The sequence below is a fragment of the Triticum urartu genome, chromosome 1A, assembly GCF_056163025.1.
Source record: "Triticum urartu cultivar PI428250 chromosome 1A, HENAU_Tu73, whole genome shotgun sequence".
Lineage (NCBI taxonomy): Eukaryota > Viridiplantae > Streptophyta > Magnoliopsida > Poales > Poaceae > Triticum > Triticum urartu.
In genome coordinates, this window is record NC_141873.1 from 566,796,510 (window position 1) to 566,810,902 (window position 14,393).

General features: G+C 46.6%; 1 pseudogene across 1 annotated transcript; it reads right to left on the reverse strand.

Moving 5' to 3' along the window:
- Positions 1-5,812: 5,812 nt before the first annotated feature.
- Positions 5,813-10,741, reverse strand: LOC125529786 (disease resistance protein RGA5-like; annotated as a pseudogene). Its single transcript, XR_015609719.1, has 5 exons — positions 10,085-10,741; positions 9,554-9,949; positions 7,488-8,332; positions 6,221-7,392; positions 5,813-6,081 (listed from the first exon to the last, which is right to left on the reverse strand). The product of XR_015609719.1 is annotated as a disease resistance protein RGA5-like (transcript).
- Between the last annotated feature and the right edge of the window lie 3,652 nt (positions 10,742-14,393).

Sequence of the window (14,393 nt, forward strand, 5' to 3'; positions counted from 1 at the left end):
CGATGCCCTTGCCGCCATGCTCCTCGTCGGGGCGGCCTGTGCTACTTGTGAGCCGTGTTGGGATTTACCTCGAGGAGGAAGAGTGAAGCAATGTAGTAGCTGATAATGATTTCCCTCAGTGAGAACCAAGGTTATCGAACCAATAAGAGAATCACACAAAGCCTAGTGAATGATAACTCACAAGTATAGGGGATCGCAACAGTTTTCGAGGGTAGAGTATTTGATTCGACACAAGGGGAGCCAAAGAATATTCTCAAGTATTAGCAGCTGAGTTGTCAATTCAACCACACCTGGATAACTTAATATCTGCAGTAAAGTATTTAGTAGCAAAGTAGTATGATAGTAATGGTAGTAGTGGCAAAAGTAACGATAGCAGTTTTGTAGTGATTGAAACAGTAGCAACGATAAAGTAACTAAGCAGAGAACAATATGTGAAAAGCTCGTAGGCATTGGATTGGTGATGGAGAATTATGTCGGATGCGATTATTCATGCAACAGTTATAACATAGGGTGACACGGAACTAGCTCCAATTCATCAATGTAATGTAGGCATGTATTCCGAATATAGTCATACGTGCTTATGGAAAAGAACTTGCATGACATCTTTTGTCATGCCCTCCCGTGGCAGCAGGGTCCTATTGAAAACTAAGGGATTTTACACTAGTAGAAAACAGAGATTTAAGTTCGTAAGGGCCTTTAGTGTCGGTTCTGCAACCGGCACTAAAGAGTGGAGACTAAAGACCCCCCTTTAGTACCGGTTCGGCACGAACCGCCACTAAAGGCCAACCACATGGCGTGGGCTCACACCGTGGTATGGAGGACGTTACCAACCGGTACTAAAGGTATTATTTTGAAAAAAAATCTGAAAATTTTGGAAAAAAAATTTGAATTTTTTTCCATTTTCAATTTTCTGAATTATTTGATGATTTAGTCTCTAATCACCCCTATTAACTACTCAAGTGTGGATCACTTGTTCCAAATCATCTAACTTCCCGGCCGGTCACCCGTCCTCTCACTCCCCCAGTCTGAGCATGCTTAACTTCAGAGTTCTATTCCTCCTACTTTCCAAGTCTGCACTTGTTGTTATCCTAACAAATATAATATGTCAATCATATTAACTCTCAGCAGTTTAGCTTGAGCATTAGGTCACACATTTCACCATTTGAGTTTGAAATTATTGTTCTAAAAAACAGTAATTATTTAGTAACACTAATATTTCTTGAATAAATTTGACCATAATTTGACCACAGTTTGACCATAGTTTGACCAGATTTGACCAAAATTAAAATAATTATTTAGTAACACTATATTCTTGAATAACTATGTAGTAACATTAATACTTCTTGAATAAGTAGTTTGAACAAAAAAAACTGAAATTTGAGCATATCTTTTTTCCTTTGAAATTTGAGGATTCTAAAAAATTGCAAACAGGCTGTAGGTTGTCAAAATCGGATGCGGATTTTCGTGCTGAACATTTTGATATATTATATGTTTTTTCTGACATCGTATGCAAAAGTTATGTCCGCTTTACTTTTTCATAACACTTTTTAAATTTTCCTAACTAGTACATGTAATAATATAACTACATCTCGAAGAATTTTATTTTTTGAATTTTTTATCATTTTCTTTTGTTTTTGTCAAAACTGAAATGGCGATACACGAGGGGAGGGGTAGAGTTTGAAAATTGCCCTATAGTCCCGGTTTGTGTCTCCAACTAGGACTAAAGGTCAGACCCCTTTAGTCATGGTTCGTGGCACGAACCGGTACTAAAGGTTAGCCCTTTAGTACCGGTTTGTGCCACGAACCGGGACTAAAGGTGATCGTGGGGTCCCGGCCTGACGCCAGCCTGCCACCACCCCTTTAGTACCGGTTCGTGGCACGAACCGGTACTAAAGGTTCAACACGAACCGGCATTAATGCATAGCCGTTCGAACCGGCACTAATGGTACCATTAGTACCGGGCCAAAATCGAACCGGGATTAATGTGTCTCACATTAGGTCCTTTTTCTACTAGTGTTAAGGCCTCCTTTTAATAGAGTACCAGACCAAAGCATTAACACATAGTGAATACATGAACTCCTCAAACTACGGTCATCACCGGGCGTGGTCCCGATTATTGTCACTTCGGGGTTGCCGGATCATAACACATAGTAGGTGACTAATGACTTGCAAGATAGGATCAAGAACTCACATATATTCATGAAAACATAATAGCTTCAGATCTGAATTCATGGCACTCGGGCCCTAGTGATAAGCATTAAGCATAGCAAAGTCATAGCAACATCAATCTCAGAACATAGTGGATACTAGGGATCAAACCCTAACAAAACTAACTCGATTACATGATAAATCTCATCCAACCCATCAACGTCCAGCAAGCCTACGATGGAATTACTCACGCACGGCGGTGAGCATCATTAAATTGATGATGGAGGATGGTTGATGATGACGACGATGACGGATTCCCCTCTCTGGAGCCCCAAACGGACTCCAGATCAGCCCTCCCAAGAGATTTTAGGGCTTGGCGGTGGCTCCATATCGTAAAACGCGATGGATCCTTCTCTCTGATTTTTTTCCTCCCCGAACGTGAATATATAGAGTTGGAGTTGATGTCGGTGGAGCTCCAGGGGGTCCACGAGGCAGGGGGCGCGCCTCCCACTCTCGTGGACAGGATGTGGCCCCCCCTAGCCTTGATTCTTTCGCCAGTATTTTTTATATATTCCCAAATAATTCTCCGTTGATTTTCAGGTCATTTTGAGAACTTTTGTTTCTGCACAAAAATAACACCTTGGCAATTCTGCTGAAAACAGCGTCAGTCCGGATTAGTTCCATTCAAATCATGCAAGTTAGAGTCCAAAACAAGGGCAAGAGTGTTTGGAAAAGTAGATACGGCGGAGACGTATCAACTCCCTAAACTTAAACCTTTGCATGTCCTCAAGCAATTCACTTGACAAACTGAAAGTGATAAAGAAAAACTTTTACAAACTCTGTTTGCTCTTGTTGTTGTAAATATGTAAAGCCAACATTCAAGTTTTCAGCAAAGATTATGAACTAGCCATATATTCACAATAACACTTAGGTCACATGTTTACTCATATCAATGGCATAATCAACTAGTGAGCAATAATAGCAAATTTTGGATGACAACACTTTCTCAAAACAATCATGATATGATATAACAAGATGATGTCTCGCTAACCCTTTCCGAGATCGCAAAACATCAATGCAGAGCACCTTTAAATATCAAGGACTGACTAAACATTGTAATTCATGGTAAAAGAGATCCAGTCATAGTCATACCCAATATAAATTAATAGTAATGCATGCAAATGACAGCGGTGCTCTCCAGCTGGTGCTTTTTAATAAAAGGGTGATGACTCAACATAAAAGTAAATAGATATGCCCTTCGCAGAGGGAAGCAGTGATTTGTAGAGGTGCCAGAGCTCGATTTTTGAAATAGAGATGAATAATATTTTAAGCGGTATACTTTCATTGTCAACATAACAACCGGGAGATTTCGATATCTTCCATGTTACACACATTATAGGTGGTTCCCAAATAGAATGGTAAAGTTTATACTCTCCCTTCACCAACAAGCATCAATCCATGGCTTGCTCGAAACAACGAGTGCCTCCAACTAACAAGAGTCCTGGGGGAGTTTTGTTTGCAATTATTTCGATTTGATTTGCATAAAACATGGGACTGGGCATCCCGGTGATCAACCATTTTCTCGTGAGTGAGGAGCGGAGTCCACTCCTCTTGAGAATAACCCGCCTAGCATTGGAAGATATAGACAACCCTAGTTGATACATGAGTTATTCGAGCATACAAAACAGAATTTCATTTGAAGGTTTAGAGTTTGGCACATACAAATTTACTTGGAACGGCAGGTAGATACCGCATATAGGAAGGTATGGTGAACTCATATGGAATAACTTTGGGTTTAAGGGATTGAATACACAAGCAGTATTCCCGCTTAGTACAAGTGAAGGCTAGAAAAAAGACTGGGAAGCGACCAACTAGAGAGCGACAACAGTCATGAACATGCATTAAAATTAATGAACATTGAGTGCAAGTATGAGTAGGATATAATCCACCATGAACATAAATATCGTGAAGGCTATGTTGATTTGTTTCAACTACATGCATGAACATGTGCCAAGTCAAGTCACTCGAATCATTCAAAGGAGGATACCACCCCATCATACCATATCACAACCATTATAATAGCATGTTGGCACGCAAGGTAAACCATTATAAACTTCTAGCTAATTAAGCATGTCATAAGCAACTATAATCTCTAATTGTCATTGCAAACATGTTTATTCATAATAGGCTGAATCAGGAACGATGAACTAATCATATTTATAAAAACAAGAGAGGTCGAGTTCATACCAGCTTCTCTCATCTCAATTAGTCCATCTTATATCTTCATAATTGCCTTTCACTTGCACGACCGAACGATGTAAATAATAATAATAATGCACGTGCATTGGACTAAGCTAGAATCTGCAAGCATTCAATAAATAGGAGAAGACACGGCAATATGGGCTCTTGGTTAAATCAACAATAATGCATATAGGAGCCACTCCAACATTTCATTGTGGTCTTCTCCTCTCGACCCCCAAGGAAAAGAAAAGAAATAAAACTATTTACACGGTAAAGCTCCCAACAAGCAAAAAAAGAACAAGAAATCTTTTTGAGTTTTCTTTTAATTACTACTACTACTACAGCAAGAAAGTAACTAGCTAAAAGCTACTACTAATTTTTTTTGATTTTCTTAAGGTTTTTTCAAACTCACAAGAAGAAAGCATAAAAAGGAAAATAAATTAGCATGGATATTATAGTGAAAAAGTATGAGCACCTACAACTAGCATGAGTGTGTGAATATGAATGTAATGTCGGTGAGAAATACGTACTCCTCCAAGCTTAGGCTTTTGGCCTAAGTTGGTCTATGGCCACGGCTGACCTGACGGATATCCAAAGTTATAGTTAGGGTCGTACTGAGAAGAAGCCTCGGGTTGCCACTGGTTGGCAATCTCCTCTGGCTCCCACTGGTAAACAAACTGTCGTGAAGGGTCAAATTGTGGTTCCGGCTCTGGCTCTGTACCTGATGTGGGGTTTTGGTAGGCGTGAATGGCCTCCGGCGGAACAAGGTATGTTCGCGTTGGTCGCGGAGGAAGTTGGTGAGGCCTCCGTGGTGCGAGGGAGATTATATTTGGGCATCTTGTCTTCTTCATTTTGCTTATCCTTCGAGTTTCGGCTCGAAGAGCACCTCAAAAATCTCTTCATTATTTTCTGAAAATTTCTGAAATTTTTAGTAACTTCATATAAAAGTGAACCAAACTCAACAAAATTAATAGCAACTACTCCCACAAGTGCCTAGAGACTATATGATGCATTAGAACTACTTGGGACCATATAAATTTGACATGCAACCTCAAGAACAGGGCCATCTAGGCAGCAAAAAATTGCAATGAATAAAGCATTAGAACAAAAACTAATTGGACCATTGGAGGAGTCACATACCGAAGAACAATCCCCCAAAGCAGTTTTGTGAATGGAGTTTTGAGCAAGGAGATCGAAAATGGCAGTAAGATAGTTAGAACTCGTGCTTGAGCTGGTTGGTGATTTTTTTGAAAGGAAGGAGTGTGTGGTGGCTGGAATAAGTGGAGGGGATCCACCATGGGCCCACGAGGCATGCTCAGTTCGGTGTGCGTAAACCATACACAAACAATAACAAAATTTCGTTTCAACAAGAGTTAAATAGAATTCAGGGGTGCGACACAGCCCAAGCTTCCACAGCAGCGAATGAAAAACACAACTACCCATTAATCAAGCAACCCAACAAGAGGTACGAGGGAAACAAAAAATATAGCTCGCACTACAGGCAAAGCACCTTGAGTACATCATCTAATCACACAAATTCGCTTGGGGAATCTGGTATCTCTATAGGAATACATAGTGAATCAAATGCTGGTAGCCGGCCAGTTGAGTTGCAGACTTGCAGTAAGTAGAAGGAAAGGAATGGATAACCGTGTAGCTCTCCAGATGCATGACTTGAGTTGGATCCACCAACTGCTGTTCAAAATGAATACAGGGTCAGCAGAATGTATAGTGAACATGTTTCTTATTGTTTCAGAACGACGGATGCACAACACAGTTTAGACAACTGTTACTCGTAGGAATGAGTAAAATTAACCATGATCATTTGAATTACCGGGATAAGGCAGCTAGTTCTTGGTGGCCGGTATCTCCATCGGACACCTTAATAGCTCAATAGCTCAATCTTTTCCACCCTCTTTCTGTCTTCTGCGACGGCCTCTTCCCATTCCTTTTCATCCTTAAACATGCCATGTTCACTGACTCTATGGACACGAATCTCACAGTCGGAGTGCAAGTTGATTGCTTTTTCAACGGAAGACTCCAAAGCCTCCAACCTGCCTGGAGCTGCTCTGTAACAGTCAAATTCGACCTCGAGGTGTGCAAGGCCTGAAAAATGCTCGGCACCCAAGTATGCAAAAAAGTCGGACGCCACCCACATTGGGCTCAAGCCAAGATGGAGCTGTCGGAGTGCTGGCACAGCATCCGGTTCAAATGTTAGCCGCAGTCCATTCGTTGGTTCCAGGAGAAAAGCAGGATGTAAGACTGACGTATATTTGAACTGCATCACCTTTAGCAGTTTGAATCCATTACTACCCACGGTCAGCTTTTCTTCGATGACCCCTGTAACGCATAGCTGAAGATGGGCCATAGAAGGCATGCCCATGAGGACTTGGAGACCCTCATTATCAAATTCCTTGACCCATATGCATAGTTTCACGAGATTCTTGAGGGAGGCCATTCCCCTGGGAACCATTTCCATTCCATATGGCGAAATTCCAAGAACTTGGAGGGAAGGGTAGGTCCAGCATGGGTTACTGAACAGACGCTCGGCTATCTCTCCACCAGTACCAAGATACCAAAGGTTGCATTTGCCCGACTCATTTAATTCCTCCGCAAATCTCACTGGGTCGTCAGTTTTCTTGAAGCATAAATCCTCCAAGGCCTGCAGACTCCGGAACCCACTTGCAGGCAATTGTGTGAAATCGCTGACAAATAGGCGCACCAATTTCCGCAACTGCGCCACGGTTGATGGCAATCTTAGAAGTGAATATCAGCCTCTCAAATCGAGTGTCTCCAAGTGCTGCAGCTTTCCGACTCCACTAGGAAGCTCAGTAATTGTACCACTGCAAATGCGCAAATACCTCAGCTGACGTGAACTTCCTATGTGTTTTACATGCTTGTTTTCCAACCAATCACAATCTTCAAGATCCAACACCCGCAAAGCATGGAAGTCCACAAGATGGGGTATCTGCTTAACTTGCCCAAATATAGTCAGTGAGCGAACATGTATCTTGGTTTCTCCAAGATCCAACACCGCAAAGCAGGAAAGTCAACAATATAAGGTATCTGAACTTCCCAAAACATAGTCAATGAGCGAAGATGTAACTTGGCTTCTGTAACTGCATAGGCTGCCCCATTATGCTCTTTGCCAATCGATTGCATGGAGAGACGACGAATCTTTCTTGGAAAAGAATTGCAGATACGGCCATTAAAAACAATGGCAAAATTCTCTTCATCTGATAAAGATATGATAAGGTCAAGCACCATATCATGGACTCGACAATATTTCACAGTACCATCATAATCAATATCAGTTGGCTGGATCATATTTCTATTAACAAGTTCATTGATACAGTTCTCTGCTACCTCATCCAAACGTCCCCATTGTCTATCAAGGAATCCTTCGGCCATCCATTTCCATTTCAGTTCTTTACACTTGATTTCCCAGTCCTCTGGATATATACACAAGTACAACAAGCAAGTCTTCAAATGATGTGGAAGATCCCAGTAACTAAGTAATAGTATATCTTTCATCACTTTTAAGTTCCCATCATTATCAAGCGAAGGACCAGTACCAACGGAATCTTGCAGTCTCTCCCATTCATCCTTCTTATGTGGCTTATTGGCAAGCAAACTTGCAAATGTACTTATAGCCAGTGGCAGGCCGCCACATTTTTTTAAGATCCCATTAGAAACTTCTTCTAGTTCAGAAGGACAGGGATCATCCAAGGAGAAAATTCTCTTGAAGAACAACTTTCGAGAAGCATCATCCTCTAGAGGTACCATTTGATAGGGTTGACCGCCGGAGTTGGAACAACACTGATTAGCTACACCGGTAATGCGTGTAGTAGCAATTATTCTGCTACCATTGTTATTATCAGGAAATGCTGCCTTGACTAATTTCCAGTCTTGTTCTTTCCAGACGTCATCAATAACAATGAAGTACCTGCATCGAATAGTGTGCATTGTTAAGCATTGAAGTAACTGTGATGACTTGCACTAGTAGCAATTAATTTGATAATGCCAAACAGACACATAAATGTTGCACACTTAATTTTCCAGTAACTTTTTTTGCATCAATCAAACTTATTAGAAGTATATCACTGCATTGTCATGGTAAGTGAAAACTAAAGTATCTGAATCATATCAACGGATAGACGACTTTCCATTGGTAGAAGAAAGATCAAATCTACTTTTAAGTTTCAACCCTGGAATTTAGTACCGTTTAAATCACAAACCTTAACTATTAACATTGTATTTTACCTTGTAGACCCTAACCACCCGGCGGGTGCGTGTTCGTCCAGCCCACCCAACATGGCATCTAATTGATGATTCATTATATAAAGATAAGATATTTGTAGGCTTGTATTTTATCCACGTTTCCTCTGTTCTCCCTGCTATTGTTGTGTGCACGGGGAGCCCTACCGCCCTGCTCATTCATGCACATGCACTACCTCACACAGCCAACTAGACAAAGCTGCCCTGCTATGCGTTGAATTCTGATCGATTGTATCACCATGATGCCATGTTTAGAATATATTTTTTTGTCTAAAAGGAGTCAGGTTGCCTTAAATGGCCGTGGCCTGGGTTAGGGGCAAAATGAAGTATTTCAAGAGTAGAGACTGTGTTTGCTGGTACTGTAGTCTGGAATTGAAACTTAAACTCAGGGCAAGTTTGGAGTTGAATTTGGTTAAATATCCTTTTAGAAAATATGTACGGCAGAAATAGGCACCGACAGAGCGGGCATTTGTTAAGTGTATATTAACATAATTATTATTTATTTCTATTTTGTCCTGAGGGGTGAACTGAGTGAAAGTTTGAGAATACTTTCAGATACAGTTTTTCTCCCCGACTTCTATACAAAGCAAATTCATGATTGTAAATTTAAGAGTACTTACTGAATGTTTGTTTGTCACCAACTGTGACTGGGTAGCCCAGTTTGAGATAGATGCGAAGACAATCTAGACGTTCAACAAACTAAGCATACTCAAAACAACTGGAGCTAAGTATTTTTCCTCAGAAAAATGGAACTCAAGCTAGCCATTCGATCTTGCCTGTTTAAAGCTAGCTATTTACAGTTCTTCCAAATATGGGGATTAATTAACGTTGGATAGCTGTATACAAATTGGGACATAATAAATAAACAAAACAATGTAATACTTCGTACCTCTTTCCGGTCAAGATCTGTTTGGTTTCACGGATTAATTGTTCTTTTTCCCAACGATTACAGTTTTCATAAGCATCTTTATCAATCTGAGATAAGATATCCTTTAAGAGCTTCTCTAGATCAAGAGTACGTGACACCGACACGAAACCTCGGCACTGGAAGTCCACCCCAATCTTGCGGTACACCTCCATGGCCAGGGTCGTCTTCCCCAACCCTCCGGACCCGACAATCGGCAACACTTTGAGCTCCATACTCTCATCCATCAACAAAGCAGTAACTTGCTTCACTCGGCCGTCCACTGCCACCAAGTCCTTGACCTCCTCGTGAAGCGAGGTTATCCGTGGGTCAATCTCCACCCTCTTCGTTAGACTGTAACAACTCTCGTCAAGCTTGTACCTAGCATCAATTGTACGGTAAAAACTGAATTAATCTCATGTTGCATCATCCAGAAATACATACAAGTGCAAGAGTTAAGATCCTCAACAACAACAACAACAACAACAAGTGCAAGAGTTAGGAAAAATGCAGTACCTGTCACGCCGCTCACTTTCCTCCATGACGCGAGCCATGAGCTCCTTGATCTGGGTCGCGATGTCATGGCGCGCCCACAGAGTCTTGAGCCGGCGCGCCGTCCTCTTCATGAACTTGGGTTTGGCGTCGCCGCTGCCAAGCCGGTCCATGAAGCGGTCGATGCAGTCTTCCATGTCGTAGCTGAGGTCGCGCACGCTGTCTCTCCAGCCCCTGGCCAGGCCGTCGAGCCTCCCCTCCATGTCCGCCAGCCTCTCCAACAGGATCCGCATCCTCTCGAGCTCGCGCTTGAGGAACTCGATCTCCTTTCGGACGCGCTTCAGGAGCTTGTACTCGTCGCTGAGAAGCGCGGTGAGCTTGGCGAGGAGGGAGCCCATTGCCCCCGTCCCGGCGCTCACCCCCACCATCCCTAGATCTCCCTCCCCCAAGGCCAAGGGCCGCCGGTGTTCCCTCTAGATCTCGTCTCCGTGCGCTACTACTCTAGCTTGCAGGAGGAATTCGAGACGAAGAAGCTGCTGGGCAAGTGGCCAGCAATGTCTGGTCTTTGCAGGAGGAGGAGCAGAGCATCAATAATGGAGGCGGTGCAGTGATGCACTGTGGACTGGAGGCTGCTGCAGAGTGCAGTGTATGTGAACGCGAGTGACGATGGGACTCGTCCTGCCTGCTTTATGACTCCGGCCAAGCTACAGCAGATGTTTGCATATGCATTATAGCTGATGCCCGCGGCAAATTTGACAAATTTGATCTGTGGACGAAATCAAATCACAAAATGAACTGCTTGTGAAACTATTTCACGCGGGTGACCTTTTTGTGTAACGCCCGACACGAAGGCGTCACACTACATTGTGCAACGCCTCACAGATAGGCGCTACACGTCTGGCCAACGTTGCACCCCAAACTGCCTAAAAATTGCTAAGTCATTGTGCAGAGCCTACGAGCTAGGCGCTGCACTGTATAGTGTGGCGCCTAGCTCTCAGGCGCTGCACTAGTGGTTGCACTGTCGGAGTTGAGACGACGAACTAGCTAGACCGAGGTGGAAGACGAGGTTTTGCCTGCGCAAACTTGCCGCAGTTTTCTGATCTCTTTCTTTCTGTATTTATTCAGTACAATGAAGAATATGGGGCTCGTGGCCTTCAGACTTTGCGCCACTACGATCCACATTGTTCGTGCCATCCCACGAACGAATCAGTAGGGCGCAGGACTCGGTCTAAGTTGTTGGAACCTCGAGCTAATCTCGCTACTGACGAAACTGACGAACCTGACGAAACTGAAGAAGAAAATGCAGCTAACGCTAACTGAACTAACTGAACTTGCAAGGTTTATTCTAACAATCTCCTCCTAAGCCTTGCAGTTCCTACTTTATTTTGGTGATGCCGATCTTGTTCCTCAGCTCCTGAAATTTGACTCTGCCCAGTGGCTTCGTCAGAATGTCCGCGAGCTGAAGATCCGTGCTGATGTAGTCCACTGTGATCTTCTTCTCTTCCACACAGTCCCTGATGAAATGATATCGCAGGTCTATGTGCTTGCTGCGATCATGGTGAACAGGATTCTTGGCAAGTGCAATTGCCGACTTGTTGTCCATCTTCAGTACTGGCGCATCAGCATCTCTTCCCGTCAGGTCCTTGAGCAGACGGGTCAGCCACACGCTGTAGCATGCCGCCGCCGTGGCGGCCATGTATTCTGCTTCACAAGATGAGAGCGCCACCACCTTCTGCTTCTGCGACTGCCAGGAGACTGGGCTATCGCCAAGGTACCAGAGGAGGCCGGTGGTGCTCTTGCGGGTGTCCGGGTCACCGCCCATGTCGCTGTCGCTGAACCCGGACAGTACTGCGCCGCCGCTCCTTCGGTAGCTGCAGCCGTAATCGATCGTGCCCGCAACATAGCGTAGGATGTGCTTGACCGCCGCGAGATGCTCCGTCGTTGGCGCCTCCATGAACCTGCTCACATACCCGACGGCAAAAGAGATGTCCGGTCAAGTGTGAACCAAGTACCTGAGGCTGCCGACGAGACTTCTGTAGTCGCTGGCGTTCGTTGGAGGAGCCTGGCTGTCCTTGCTGAGTTTGAGCCTGGGCTCCATCGGTGCGTGGCAGGGGTTGCAGTCCACCATGTCTGCCTTCTCTAGTATCTTGCGTGCATACGCAGCCTGCCCGAGCGTGATCCCGTGCGCGCTCTGGTGAACTTCAATGCCCAGGTAGTAGGTGAGCAGGCCGAGATCGCTCATGCGAAATTCAGCCATCATCTCCCCCTTGAAGCTGCGGATGTCGTCGTCGTTCGGCCCGGTGATGAGTAGGTCGTCCACGTATACGCCCACCAGGAGTCCGCGGCGCACGTAGACGCCATGCTCTGACCTGCTTCTGGTGAAGCCCAGAGCACCGAGCGTTGCGTCGAGCTTGGCGTTCCAGGCGCGTGGAGCTTGACGCAGACCATACAGCGCCTTCTTGAGGTGCAGCACCTTGTGTTCTTCAGTGGCGACGACGAAACCCGGCGGTTGCCGGACATACACCTCCTCAGTGAGCTCGCCGTTGAGGAATGCGGACTTCACGTCCATGTGGTGAACTCCCCAGCCCTCCTGTGCAGCGAGAGCGAGCATGAGGCGCACAGAGTCGATGCGGGCAACAGGCGCGAACGCCTCGTCGAAGTCGATGCCCTGCTGCTGAACGAAGCCCTTTGCAACCAGCCGCGCCTTGTGCTTGGTCACCGCGCCGCTCTCGTCGCGTTTGACCTTGAACACCCACTTCAAGCCAATGGATTCATGTCCTGGGGGAAGATCAGTGAGCTCCCAGGTCTGATTATCTTCAATCGATGCGATCTCCTCCAGCATTGCTCTTCTCCAGCACGGCTCGTGTTCAGCTTCAGAGAAAGTGGACGGCTCTTCTGCAGAGGTGAGAAGCAGTTCTTCCTCCTGATCGCGAGTCGTGTCCGGGCGTGGACCGAACAGGTCTGTCACGCGGCGGAAATGAAGAGGACCGTGGGCGTCGACGCGGGCGTCAAGTCTCTCCGAACATGGTGTTGGAGGCGTGGCGAAGTTGATCGGCACACTGCTCGACGAAGATGCAGAGCTCCCTGCCGTGTCGGGCGTCGCTGCCGTGCTGGGTGTCGCCGCCGTACTAGGTGTCGCCGCCGTGCCGAGTGTCGCCGCCGAGCGTGGCGTTGCGGGCTCGACGCGAGTTGGAGTTGCCGCCGCCACCGGTGTTGCTGCCTCGTGAGCAACAGTCATGTCAGGACTCTGCGGTTCTGAAGACGGTGCGGCCCTGCTGGGAGGCTGGCGTGGCGGCGAGCTGCGTATGATCCTCTCTACCATAGCAGGGACGCGGCGTCCCTCATAGTCGACGGTGAAGGCATTAGTGCCCACGGCGCGGTCCTCGGCGTCCCAGTTCCAGTGCGCCGCCTCGTCGAAGACAGCGTCGCGCGTCACATGGACGCGCCCACCAACAGGGTCGAAGACGCGATACGCTTTGCCCCCTTCCTCGTAGCCGATGAAGACCATCGGCGTTGATCTGTCGTCGAGCTTCTTCAGGTGTGGGCGCACATTCTTGACGTGCGCCACGCACCCAAAGGTGCGGAGGAAGTGCACCGCTGGTCGCCCGCCGTGCCATGCCTCGTACGGGGTCATGCCGCGCACGCTCTTGGTCGGTGCTCGATTGAGAATGAATACGGCAGTGGTCACCGCCTCGCCCCAGAACTTGCCGGGCATCGCCGTCGCTTTCATCATGCTCCGCGCCATGGCCATCACCGTCTGGTTGCGGCGCTCAACCACCCCGTTTTGTTGAGGGGAGTATGGCGCCGTGAGCTGACGTTGAACGCCACGGTCGGCGCAGTACTCGCCGAACTCGACGGAAGTGAACTCCCCGCCACGGTCGGTGCGGAGAGCACGCAGCTTGCGCCCGGTCTCCACCTCGACGCGCTCCTGGAAGCGGCGGATTGCGTCCGGCGCCTCGTCCTTGCTGCTCAACAGGGTCAGCCACATGTACCTGGAGAGGTCGTCCACCAGGAGCAGAAAGTAGCGCCGGCCTGACGGAGTTGCCGGGGTTATGGGTCCGTAGAGATCGCCGTGGACCAGCTCGAGGACATGCTCGGCCCGGTAGTTCGCCGCGTCCGGGAACGGTGCTCGGCGCTGCTTGCCGGCCAGGCAGCTGTCGCAGAGTTGGTCGACGTGGTCGATCGCGGGCAGGCCGCGCACCATCTCCTGCCGGGCTAGCATCTGGAGTGAATTGAAATTCATATGCCCGTACCTCGCGTGCCAACGCCACGCTTCGTCGGTGGTGGTGCGCACGGCCAAGCACACCGGTCGGGCCAGCTGCATGTCGTAGGG